The sequence below is a fragment of the Prionailurus viverrinus genome, chromosome A1 (genome assembly GCF_022837055.1).
Source record: "Prionailurus viverrinus isolate Anna chromosome A1, UM_Priviv_1.0, whole genome shotgun sequence".
In the NCBI taxonomy this organism is placed as follows: domain Eukaryota; kingdom Metazoa; phylum Chordata; class Mammalia; order Carnivora; family Felidae; genus Prionailurus; species Prionailurus viverrinus.
Window position 1 is genome coordinate 82,766,608 of NC_062561.1, and position 12,996 is coordinate 82,779,603.

General features: G+C 56.4%; 1 long non-coding RNA gene across 1 annotated transcript; it reads left to right on the forward strand.

Moving 5' to 3' along the window:
* The first annotated feature begins 8,418 nt into the window (after positions 1 to 8,418).
* On the forward strand, positions 8,419 to 12,851 carry LOC125168899 (uncharacterized). Its single transcript, XR_007153337.1, has 3 exons — positions 8,419 to 8,539; positions 10,582 to 10,749; positions 12,439 to 12,851. It is a non-coding gene; the product is annotated as an uncharacterized LOC125168899 (long non-coding RNA).
* The last annotated feature ends 145 nt before the right edge of the window (positions 12,852 to 12,996 follow it).

Here is a 12,996-nt window from a genome sequence, read left to right on the forward strand (position 1 = left end):
TTGAAATTTATTGGAATTTTTTTAGATTTCTGTGTTAGATTAATCTTTGCCAATTCTTAAAAATTTGGATGATTTGTATTTTGCCACGTTATTCTCTAAGAGACCAAATTAATACAGTGCTATTTGCAAAAGCTAAGTTGTACCTTTGAATTTTAAAGTGTATTTGGTGATTGTATGCCCCGTTTCAGCAAACCCATGGCTGAAGACCTGATTCTTACAGATCTCCCTGAGGGGAGCTCAGAGTGGAGTGTTCCTAGAACTATTGGCTTTAAGAGCCTCACAATTTGACCAAAACCCTTGGAGTACAGGGACAGACCCCTTAGGTACAATTCTGTGTTGCAGGTACAATTATGGAGTGCGGTGACATAAATTCAAACACTTGAAGGTGAAGTGAAGTGTATCTAGTCGGAAGTGAGTCAGTGGAGAAATGATGTAAACATCTGCCTTGAAAACAGCATTGGTTTTATTTATTTCTGTGTTGTAGTAGGTGAGTGCCACTCCCTCCGGACCACTGGTGTGGACACAGCACAGCAGGCTCATCTGACGGTCTGTGAGGCTTTATCTCACCTGCCCGCGTGCCTCTGGCCCAGCAATCTGGAATCCACCGAGGGCCGGTCTCTGGGGTGCGTTTTATTCCATTTGATATCTCCAGCACCCAAGAGCAGAGCCAGGAGCTCACCACATCTTGTTGACAGTTTGGCCCCAGAACGTGGCGTGTGGCGCTAATGTCACAGCGTGAGAATGGCTCATAAAGATGCCAAGAGGACATGCCTCCTGAAGACCTCTGCCTGCAGGACACTCTCCTTGGAGGGTCCCAGAGCCTCTCCCTCCCCCCACCGGATTGGGTCCCATGCTCACTCTCCCTTCCTCATCCGGACTTGCAGGGCACAGAGCTCTTGGTCTTCACACGCACCCCTTGGCCTTCACACGCACCCCTGCAGACCGCCTGTGTGCGTGGGCGTGGCTAGAAAGTGTGGGGCAAGTCCTGCCATAGAGCTCTGTAGAGCCACAAAGAACGAAAGCCACCAGCTGAAAGCAAGTGCCTCATTGGGTCCCCTGCATGCTCACCTGGGTGGTCAGCGGGCACACCCTGAGCTGTAGCCCGACACTGCTGACCCCCTGTGTTCCAACCTGCTGGCACCCGGAGGCCTTCCTCCCCGTGGGCCTGAGCGCCACCCCCTAAACCTCCGTGACAGGGCGAGGTAGACCCCTCCCTCGGTCTGCAGGGCCCAGAGCCCCACACGAAGAATTCCTCTCAGGGGGCGCCTGGGTGGCGCAGTCGGTTAAGCGTCCGACTTCAGCCAGGTCACGATCTCGCGGTCCGGGAGTTCGAGCCCCGCATCAGGCTCTGGGCTGATGGCTCGGAGCCTGGAGCCTGTTTCCGATTCTGTGTCTCCCTCTCTCTCTGCCCCTCGCCCATTCATGCTCTGTCTCTCTCTGTCCCAAAAATAAATAAACGTTGAAAAAAAAAAATTTTTAAAAAAAAAAAGAATTCCTCTCAGCCTGAAGGAACCCACGGGATGGCGTGCAGCACCGGCACCGTGTCCCCTCACGGAGGAAGGTGAAGACAGCGCACCTCTCCTGGGAGGTCAGTGGGGAGAGGAGCTTGCATTGATTTGCTCACACGACAGACACAGGCGAGCCTTCGTGAAGCACGGCCCACGCACATGGCAGGCAGGGAGGTCGCAGGTGGAGGCAGAGCCTGGCCCATGCAGGAGACACGCCAAGGAATGGCCAACGACACCCAGGAAGCGGGCGGGTCAGAGCGCCTGGGGGAGGCGTGGGGGCGCGGGGCTACCAGGTGCTCAGTGGACAGAGGTCAGCGTGCGGGGTGCCTCCCCCACAGCCCCTGGCCACAGGCCCTGGACGTGGTGCAGCAGAGTGCCCCTGGCGTCGCCCTCGGAGCATGAATCCGTGGTTGGAGTGGCCGAGCGCCAGACCCCAGGCAGCAAGGCAGCGAGGCAGCGAGGCTTCGCGGCTTCACGTCCTGTGGGAGGGCACAGAGGCGACCGGCATCTGCTAAGGACACAATGTCTCCTGGGCCCCAAATGGTCCTGATGTGCTGGAGCCGAGGATGGGGAAGGTGGGGCAGGCTCAGGAGCAGCTGCAGAGCACGTATGGCAGCCCTGGTGCCGGGAACCCGCGGGGCACAGGCACGGTAGAGCTGTGGCCTGGGGTGAGGCCAGGGCCCCCCATCGGGCATGTGCAGGTGGTGGTTCCTCCGGGAGACCAGCAGGGACAGGCATTTGAGGACACTCATGTGACGGTGAAGAAGGAGAGGCCAGGGCAAGCGGGCTCTGTGGGGTGGGCGACTGCTCTGGTGTCCGACTCTGGAGCTCTTGCTGGCTCCCCGGCACCCCTGGGGCATTGCTGCTGCCCGGCCTTGGCCTTGGCCTCCTGTCGGGAGGCCCTTCCACTCTGCCCAGTCCAGATCCTGTACATATGTCAGCCGATACCCCAGAGCCCCATGCTCCTCCTCTGTGATCGCAGCCCTGGCCCCGCCATACGTCCTCAGCCATCTGGGAAATTGCTAGCACCCCACCCACCCGGGGCCACGGCTTCAGGACGCCTTGTTCAGCTGCACCTGCGCCAACACTTGGCTCCAAGACTGGCCGTGGAAAGTCCGTGCCTCTGTGCTCGCAAGATGGATGGAGAAATCAGCTGGGCCCGTTTCCATCATCTCATCCAGGAAGAGCGAGTCCTGCCTTTCCCTGAGAGCAAGCAGGGCCTGGTGTCCTCACTGCTGTCCCACTGGTGTCCTCGCTGACGTCCCTCGCCCGGTGAGAGGAGCCCTTTGCTTTGCTGGGTTTAGGGATGGACGGTGCACATGAGGCATGTGCTGAAGGGTCGAGCAGCTGTCGGCCGATGGCAGGGCCCCTGCCCCACCACCCCAGGGGCTCGTGAGGGCTCCAACTGAACCCTGACCCTGACCCTGCTGCCTGCAGAGCCTGCCCACACCTGCCTTTGCAGCATGAAGAATCAAGAAACACTGCATGTTGTTTAGGAATTTGGGGGAAACACGCCTGGGGAAGGCTGGTGGCAGGCCCTTCTAGAGGAGCCAGCTTCACCCACATCCTCTGTGCTTGCAGTGAGGACACTTGCTGCCTTTACAACCTCCCGTTAGGGCCACTGGGCGGCTCAGGTCACAATCTTAAGGTTCATGGGCTCAAGTCCTGCCTTGGGCTCTGTGCTGACAGCGCGGAGTTGGGATTCTCTCTCTTTCCCTCTCTCTCAGCCCCTCCCCTACTGGCTCGCTCTCGAAATACGAAAATAAACATTAAAAATAATAAAAAATATATAAACCTCCTGTCAGAAGCTGTTCCTCACATTCAGGCCATGTCTGTGTTGTGTCTGCGTAGGCGTGGTCGCCACAGGAAACCATGCGGCTGCCGAGGCGCCCCAGCCTCCTGGGCCCTGCAGAGTTCACCACGTGCTCGCTTCCTTCTCTGAGGCGCGAATGCTCTCGCAGAATCACTACTTGTTGTGGTCTTTTTCTCGACCATGTTTCTGACTCATCCTAATGCGGAGTTTGATGCAGACATTCTCACTGCCCTGACTGTCCCTGCCGAGAAGACAGTCACCTCCAGTTTCCCAACATTGTCCCATGGAATAGTTTGGGAAACGCTTAGCCAGGGAGGAGGCAGGGGTTCTTCATGCAAGGTGTCGGGGATCCTTGACTTTGGCAAGCAGACACAGAATTGCAGCTGTGCGTGCAGGTGCGTGCCCAGGTGTGTGCACAGGTGTACATGCAGGTGTGCGCCCAGGTGTGTGCATGCAGGTGTGTGCCCAGGTGTGGGCTCAGGTGTGCGTGCAAGTGCTTCTCAAGCAGCCATGTCAGTGTTTACGTGGAGGCGGTCAGTCTTCATGAGTCACCTCCTCCACAGGAAGCCCCCAAACCACAGAAGATTCTCTGACAGCTTATCTGAGATACTAGTTCTGAGGCAGGGGTAAAGTGGCCTAAGGAGCGACCTGAAAGCACGTGACCTCGGAAGGGGGTCCTTGAGCCAAATCTGCGGTGTGTGTGGCTACAGTGCAAACCTGTCAAGACGTTACGCAGGGGCCTGTGTTGCCCAGTGGCTTCCGCAAGTTTAGGAGAACTGAGGACCGTGCAGCGTGGCCCTGTCCAGACCGAGTCCAGACCCAGTCCAGATCGGTTGGGGATGGGGCCCAACGGCTAGTGTCTCTAACAAGCTGTCAGGTCATGTAGCAGCTGCTGCTGGTCCGGGAGCATGCGTGAGAGACAGCAGTCCAGCCCACGGTGCCCTCGCTGGGCCTTGGCTCACTGCACGTGTAACCCCAGATGGCGAAGATAGACGTCTCTGAGCCAGGAACAGAGTTGGGAACAGCTATTGCTGCTGTACTGGGCTCCAAGGACCACTGAACAGCGTCTCCAAAAGAGACCTCTGGTGGAGAAGGCAGCCCCCGGGGCAGATTGCAGCCACGGGGGTGTGCACACCCAGCCAAGAAGGTGCTGTCCTGGGACCTTTGGTTCCATTTTATACATGCGTGTCATGCGTGTGTTGGCCAGAGAGTTTGAAGCTACTGGTGTAAGGAAGAGGGTTCAGGAGGGCAGAAAGTGGGTGCTTCCTGGGGCAGGGGGTGGCCATGGGGCCCCGGCAGCAGCTGGGGGAGCTCAGGAGACCCTGGCTTCCAGCACCTTCTGCCCCGACTGGACACCAGATGGTCACCATGGTGACTGTCCAGAGCAGAGAGGGAGGCTGGATGCTTTTCAGGGAGTGCCCGCATGTCCCGTCTGGACTAGGGTGCCAGGGCGCAATCTGCACACTGGGGGAAACACCAGGTGTCAATGCGAAGCCATGGAACTGGAGTCTGTTTTGAGTAGCCAGGTTACTTCATGATTTATGAATAAAATAAAGTGAGATCTGGAGAAGTAACCCAAGAACTTAGCGTCCTACACTGGGGAGGTGCGGTGGGCATGGGGAGAGAAGAGAGCGTTTACGAACAAAGGGCTGCCCTACTTGAAAATGAGAAGTGTTTGAAAGGGGGGCGGTCACTTCAAGCGATGCGCAGAGACCTGGTGTGCCCGTGGGAGTGTCCCGTGGGAGGCGCTTCTACTGCCGTGCGCTGCTAGCCCAAACCCGCTTTCAGGGTGCCAGAGTTGCCTCAGCACGTCTCCCTCACATGGGGAGCTGGACAGTGTTTTGAGATGTGTTTCCTCACCTAGATTCCTTTCCTTCCCTCGAAATGGACTCCAGCGTCTCAGGATGGATCACAGTAGCCCGGAGGACAGAATCAGCCTGCGCGTCTTTCTGACATTGTACAAAAGCCAGGGCCCTTATGAGAATTCTTTTTGCCAAGAAGGGAAAAGGAAGGCAAATTTGCAAAATGAGGCAGAAGTGAGAGAGCAGGCGAGAAGGAGGCAGCTGGTGGGCCGGGGGACAGTGTGCGGCACCCTCACAAAGGACCCCACGTCCCCGTGGAGTAATGACTCGGGACACTGGCCGTGACCTGCACACCGGGCGGAGAGGAGAAAACCCCAGGAACAAGAACACTCCCAGGAGTCTGGTGGATGGAAACGGCCTGAAGATAGGCCCGCTGCAGGCAATGGACGCCCGGTCTCAGGCCCGGCCCGTGGGCCAGGGTTCCTGCCATTCTCAGGGACCGCGGGGTGCTGCCTGGAGAGCAGGGCGGTGCGGGCACTCCCTTCCCGGGGCCAGGCTCGCCTCCGAGTTCTTTTGGTAATTGCTGTTTTCCCGCCAAACCTTTACCTGAAATGTGAAAACTAGACATGCGTCGTAGAGAAAGGAATACGCGATGTCAACGGACAAAGATAGACACAACCTGGTAGGATCAGAGTGGGGCGCAATCAGAAATGACAGTTGAGTGACAGTTGGCAAGATGTCGGGCCTCACTCATGGTTTGAGGTGGTGAAGCCTGAGCTGGCCAGCTCTTACGTTGCTCTAACGTTGCTGTGCCTTCAGTGAGGCCACGCGCCCTCCATCAGCGAAGCTGGGACCCTGTCAGCCTTGGCACCAGCACCGGGAGCCAGAGCGAGGCCGCGGGGGGAGCGGGCTGGGCACGCTCTGCTGGGGTCGTCACCTCCATCTGTGCCGCAGACTTAGTCCTGACCACGCTCTGCATTGCCACCCGACCCCACAGACCTCCAGAAATTTCCTGCCGCAGCACCACAAGAGCGAAATTTCATGGCTGCACGAAGGAGAGTGGATGACACCCTTTTTCAGATTTCCAAGTCCACGCCTCTTCCAGAGTCTTTTCCAGAATCTGAAGAAATGAGAGGGCCATCCGTGCGAGCTGACATTCTCCCTCCTCTCACAAAAGGAAAGCAGCAAGTGTGTGGAATATGAGTGTCTCTTCGGGTTTTGATCTCACACGCTCCCATGACGTTTTGTGGGACCACAAACAACTCCGTGGCATTGCCATGCGTCTTGAGTGGCAGGCACTGAAAACCCACAGCTCCACTTCTTCTCCCGGGTATCTTTGACCCACTTAGCAGTTCCAAACTACCTGCATTTGCCATTTATGGCAGAGTCTAATTTCATGTCGCTTAATGCTGGTGGTTTTTGATTGTCTTCTGTACATATTCTGGTCCGACCCCCACAGCTGGACCAAATCCCCAAGAATTGAAACCCCCAGAGGGGGAGACAAGGCTGAGGGTGCCGCTCTTTGCCAGGCCACTGAGGTGACCGAGTATGCCTGTCCCTGTCCTAAGTTGAGGAATAGCATGGCAACTTCATTAGGCCCGGACCCTCGCTTCTCCCATCTGGTTGGCTCCAGCCTCGGCACACTGCCCGGTGAACCTGCTGGGCTCGGCCCACGTCAGCTCGGCTCATGCCCAGAGGCTACATGCTGTGTCCGTTCCTGCCCCTGTCCTGCCACACCCTCACATTGCAACAGGGGTTTTAAAAAATATAAGCCATTTAACCTAAAGGCACTGCCAGTGGCCACAGAAGGGACCCTGGCAGCAGCCACATGCGTGGTGACACAGGAGAGAACACTTGTGCCCACACTCGTGCCAAGGAATAAATACGTGAGCACCTCCTCTTCCAGGAGGACATCCACCAGCAGGTAGTGGGGGCGGGAAAGAGAAAGCTGCCACTGTTGGACACTAAACCAGAGGGGATAGTGTGAGCACATGGCAGCATAGCCAACCCTGAGTCGTCTGGCCAGACAGACTCCCGTGTGGGGGAGAAATGTTTTCACCTTGCTGAGGGAGCCCACGCAGCAAGTGTCCTGCGCGGTCCGGCACCAACCATACTCGGGAGGCTGGTAGGCATTCCAGCTCCTGGGTACCGGCGGGCTTGCAGCCCTAATGTCGCCTCCTCTGTGATGCTCATCCACATCTTCCGATTTACTTAAAGTCAGCAAACTCTTTCTCTTGCATGGGACAGTCTGTGTGGACATGCAGACCAACCGCTAGGGCACAGCCTGAGAACGGCCCTCTGTAGAGAAGTGTGCACGCCAGAGAGCATTGGGCTGTTCCCAGAGACATGCAACAGAACCCGTGGAGGGAACAGAGGAGCAGAAGCAGCTGGCTGGAGACCCAGATAGTGCCCTGTGTGACGGGGAACCCAGAGGTGTCTGCGCTGGAACATCAGAGCGGAGGCTGCCTGCTGGAGGGCAGGATGATGCCCCAAAGGTTTTGTGGGAAGGACTGTGTCCCCAGCTGGTCTAATCCAGTGACTGGTGTCCTATAAGAAGAGGGACATTTGAACAGAGACAGTGGGACCTACAAAGGGAAGAAGGCAAGTAGCAGAGAGGGGGTGATGGGACACCACGGCCCACCATCAGCCCTGGGGAGGCTGGAAGAGGCAGGAAGAACTATCCCCTAGAGCTTGCAGAGGGATAGCTGGCCAGGGACGCCTCCATCTGGCACCCTGGCTGGCCTCTAGCCCTGGGAGGAACTAGATTTCTGTTGTTCTACGCCGCCTGGTTTGTGGTGCCTTGCTTCCGTGGTCCGGGGACACTGACACAGGTTTCTTGTGCCGGCTCAGGAATGAGGACTCGCTCCGGTGTGGCTGCAGGGCTTCGTGAGACACTGTGTAGCACGACCAGGGACAGCCCTTGGGCCGGTCACCTGCAGGCCCAGCTGGAGAAGCCCCGCCCACCCCATGTGGGTCTGAGGCTGTGACCTGGCACCTGTGCTGCCCTGGGTGGGGCGGGGCTTCGGGCGGGGCGGGCCTTCCCGGTGAAGGAGAGGGCCTCGGCCGGGGCGGGGCTTGGGAAGGGGGTGGGGCTTGATCTGGAGTGGGCGGGGCTTCGCGGGGCGGAGCGAGGCCCCAGTAGGGGCCGGGCTTAGGGCTGAGCGGGACCTGGGATGGGGGAGGGACAGTGGCGGGGCCTCTAGACGCGCGGGGCTTGGGACAGGGCTTCGGGTGAACGTGGCAGGGCTCGGATGGGGTCTGGGCCTCGAGCAGAGGCGGGGCCAGGGTGGGGTGGGGCGGGGCCGGGGTCAGGAGACCGGGGGACCCCAGGTCCCGGGGCCGGTGGGCCGGGCCTCCTTGGGGCCGCTCCGCGCGCCAGCCCCCCCAGACCAGAGCCCGCGGCAGCCGACCCGCAGGTGAGCGCAGGCGGGCGGACGGTGAGCGCGGTCGGCGCGCTGGTTCACCGGGTCCCCCCAGCTTGGCCAGGACGCCCCTATGCTTCTGCCGCCTTCCCCCCCTACCACCCCAGGCAGGCGGTTTAGGAAAAGTTAGACCCAGTGACAGAGCCCAAAGTTGTGCGTTTCTGCGGGTCGAAGTGTGTGCGCGGGGAGGTAGGTACATGGGCGGTGGCGGACAAATGAGCAGGGAGACGATGAACGTGAGTAGAAGGTCAGAGGTGGACAGAGGACGGTGCGCGCCCGCGGATGGACAGGGATGGGTGACAGGTGGACGGCAGACGGCGGCCTGCGAGCACGCGGCCTGCGTACGTACGCCCAGCCGCTGACCTCTGGGCCCCTGCGCACCACTCACTGCGCGCACAGCACGCTCGCGGCTGACCCGGGGTTGGCTTGGTCTGGGACAGCTAGCACTGCGCCCAGGAACTCGCATTAGAGATTCTCACGTTCCTCGTTTTAGAGTGGGCCGTGTTGCGGCTGGTGGTCAGCGTCAGAGCCGGGGGAGGGGGGGCGTCTGGGAGGCCGGGTCCTGGACTGTAGTGGGGTGTAGCTGGGTCTCCGTCCATCCGCTCGGAGGCCTGAGGCCTCAGGGGTGGGGCGGGCAGGTGGGCGGGGCCGCAGGAGCAGGAGGCCGGCTTGCGCCTCCGGTGCAACGTTGTGAGTCCTGCTGTATATAGACTGTCCCTTGCGGCGTGAATTAAACCTCTTGGAATTAAAAATGAAAATCATTAAACACTGGTTAGAAGCGAACGCGGCATGTGGCTTCACCAGAGTGGGTGTGGGAGGCAGGAAACAAGCCCAGCGCTCGCTCAGCGCAGGCTGAGACTCCCACGGTTCTCTTCTAGTGAGAACACATGACTAATAGCATCTTACTTCATTATTGTATTTGTGGATTTAAAAAGGCACCTCTATTTCCCTCAATGGCTTAATGCTCAGAGCACTTTTGGAAATCCCTGGGAGTTCTCTAAATGAACTTCAGTGATCTCTGCTCTAGGCCCATGACAGGCAAGGAATTTTCATTTTGTTCCACAAGGTTTGTGATAAAATGTGAGAGTTAAAAAGAAGAGGGAGGAGGAGCAAGGGGAGAGAGAAAAGCTATTACGAAATAGCAACACTCTGGACCATCACGTTTCCACCTCAGCTTCAGTGATGTTGGACATTTGCTCCTCCTTTAGCCAATGTGCTAGTGTAGGCTGCTGTGCAGGGTTCAGATACCTGCTGCTCGAATTCTGGTCCCTGGTCAGGGTTCAGGTTGGTCTAGAATTGAGGTCAGGGCTCTCGGCCCTCTCCAACACACGTCACGATCTCTTACCTGCCACAGAAACAGCCACCATCAGTCACGTGTGGGAGGGTGGAAACACCAGTTGGGTCTGGGTCTGTAGCCAGGTCTGAAGGGACAGTTGCTGACGAGGGAGAGGGGCCTCCTGCTCAAAGCCTGGGGCTCCAAGACCATTGTCGGCAGGCCTAGTTGGGGGGGGGCACCCCCACTCACCAGCCCTGCTGGGTCCAGGGACTCTAGTGGCATAATCTACCAGATGCGATGTGGACAGAGTGACACAGGGCAGATGAGTTAGAGGTTCCCTGAGAAACCGTTTTGCATCTTTACTGTCCTGCTGGGGGTTAGGTGGGTTAGCATTCACATTGTTGTTGCCGCCTGGACCATTGCAAATCGGAGAAAGGGAGAGAACACTGGGCTCTGCTTGGTTATGGGAGGTACCACCCCTCCCCCCAGCCCCACCTGACCTTGACCTGGTGCCCCAGCTCCACTCCCCAGCACAGCATCTCTCAGCACCAGCTGGAGTGGCCCCCGAAACGGGTCTGCTCTCCACTGGTTTCCAGTTTGGCTCCATTGTGGCCTTCTTTTCCTGCGTCCCCAGCAGGACAGGTCTCAGCTCTTTGAGCCAACAGCCCCGGTGACACCCACACAGGCCCCCAGGTTCTGGGCTGCTCCACGGTGCAGCCCGGGGCTGGCCTGCTGAGGGCATTTCCTTTCTCCACTGCAGATTCCTCATTAGCCAAAGGAGCTCGTTAGAGGGGACAGTTCGCCGCCGCTGTGGGGAGTCTTCTCTCCTGTAAGGACACCAAAGAGGAACGGAGCACATGCTGGAGGCAGGCAGTGTCGGCAGAGAGGAGTCTCACACCCATGCGGGGCAGCAGCGGCCGGGCAGCAGGTGGGCCTGGGGGCTGCTACCCCTCTGAGGCCAGAGCCTCGGATTCCTGCAAGCAAGCTCTGGATGCAGGCCTGTGGGTTTTGAACGTTGGCAACGTTCTTTGCTTTTTGTTTTGTTTTTCCTTCTTAATCTTGGATAGGGCCAACCGTCAGTTTCCAGCCTTCATACTAGGAGACGTTTTCTGGATTTTTAAAACTAAGATTTTGTTTTATATGTTTATATGGAAATACAGAAAATACCAAAAAAGGGAGACAGTTATTAAGGGAGTCACTGCTTAATAAAACCATATAAAGTAAGAAGGGAAACAGTCCCAAGGTCTCCTTCGAGTCTCTGGTCTGACGGAAGGATGGGGACTGAGGGAGAGAGCGGGGCCAACTTAGGCTGAAATGGTCCCAGAGGCCAGAGCGTGCAGGGCTGAGCGAGCGGAGGTCGGGTTAAAGTAGCAGAGATCTCTTGGGCGTTGGCCCTCAGGTGAGAGCCCAGGTTAGTCACGACCTTTGTCTCTGCAGCAGCCGCGCTGAGCTCTGCTTGACTCGTTCCATTTGTCCACGGAACATAATTACTAGTGTGACCTCACCCCGTCGAGGACAGACATCTCCCCAAGTAGCTGCTCCCCCATGGTTGGTGCTTACCGCCCTCTTTACCCTTTCCCTTTTGTTTCCTCCCATACATCCTATGTACACGTGTGCTTTTAGTTTTTTCTTGTTCTAAACTGCGTGAGCAGCATACGGTGTCATGTGTGTGCGTGAGGGACGCTCGACTTCACTCATTTTCACAGGTGTTTCTTACTCTGTGGTGGGGTACGCCTCACTGTTTATTGGGACTCCTGATGCTGGACATTTGAACCGTGTTTGGCTGTCAGTGTAAACACTGGTGCTGAGCATGCCCCCCGGGACACACTGGGAAGTGGCATGGCTGGGCAGTAGTGTGTGGAGACGCTTCACCTAAGAAAATAATGCCAAATTATCCTCAAAAGTGATGGCATCAATTTACACCCTACTTGCTGGTCCACAGACTTTCCAATACTTGCTCTCGTCAGACTTCATAAGATTTGCACATCAAATGAGAATACACTGATTTCTGTCTGTGGCTGGACTTCATCGGCGTTTCCCTGACAGTTAACGAGACTGAGAATCAAATCCCATGTGCATGTACTGGCAAACCTATGATACTGTCTCTGCCAAACCGTGAGCAGAGCAGACTCTTCCCTTTACTTAATTCTTCTTTACTTTTTGTCGACTCGTGTGAAGAAGTCTTATGTATTTTTTTCGTTAGATTTATTCCTAGGTAGTTCACATTTTTTGATCTCTTGCTAAATGGCACTTTGAAAACCTTTTTATTGTAGTATCACATACGTACATAAAGGGTGAAAAGACCAGGAGTTCACAGCTTAATGAATTTTCACTGAACCTACACCCAGATCAGGAAGCACAACCTTATCAGCACCCAGAGCCCCCCTCCTGTCCCCCCACCCCCCGTGTCCTCTTGCCCACAAGTAACCACAGGCGACCTGGGTTCATTTGCTCGCTTGGTACTTTATAATAATGGACTCATACAAGATGCAGTCATTTGTGTCAGCTGACTTTTGATCAAAGCAGCGTGAAGGATTGGACCCAACTCTCGCCTGTGGCCACAGACCTTCCTGCCAACTGTGACTCCATCACAGCTTTCCTTTCCTTTCTACCGCAGGGGCACCCAGCAGGTGCCACCGGGGCCATCACCCACACTGCTCCTGTGAGCGTCGCATAAGATGCCTCCTGATGGACATGCACCCTCACCTTTCTCGGGCACATTCTGGGACTGCAGTTGCCGGATCACAGCACTTGTACGCTTGACTTCATTAGAAAATGCCGATCAGTTTTCCAAAGAGAGTTTAACATTTCCTGCAGCAGGTATGACAGTTCCAGCTGGACCACATTTTGGCCAACAGTTCTTATTATCAATCCCTTGGTTTTGGGTGTGAAATGGTACCCTACTGTGGTTTAATTTGCATTTTCCTCATTGCTAAAGAAGTTGTGAACATTTCACATGCTTCTTAGCTGTTTGGATTTCTTCTTTAACACAGTTAAACACAGTTCAAGTCTTTTGACAATTTTAACAGAGTTCTTTTTGTTTTACCTATTGATTTGGCATTGTTCTTTGCATATTCTGGATATGAGTTTTTTATTAGATCTACTGTTGGGGCGCCTGGGTGGCCTCGGTCATTTAAGTGGCCAACTCTTAATTTCAGCTCAGGTCATGATCCGA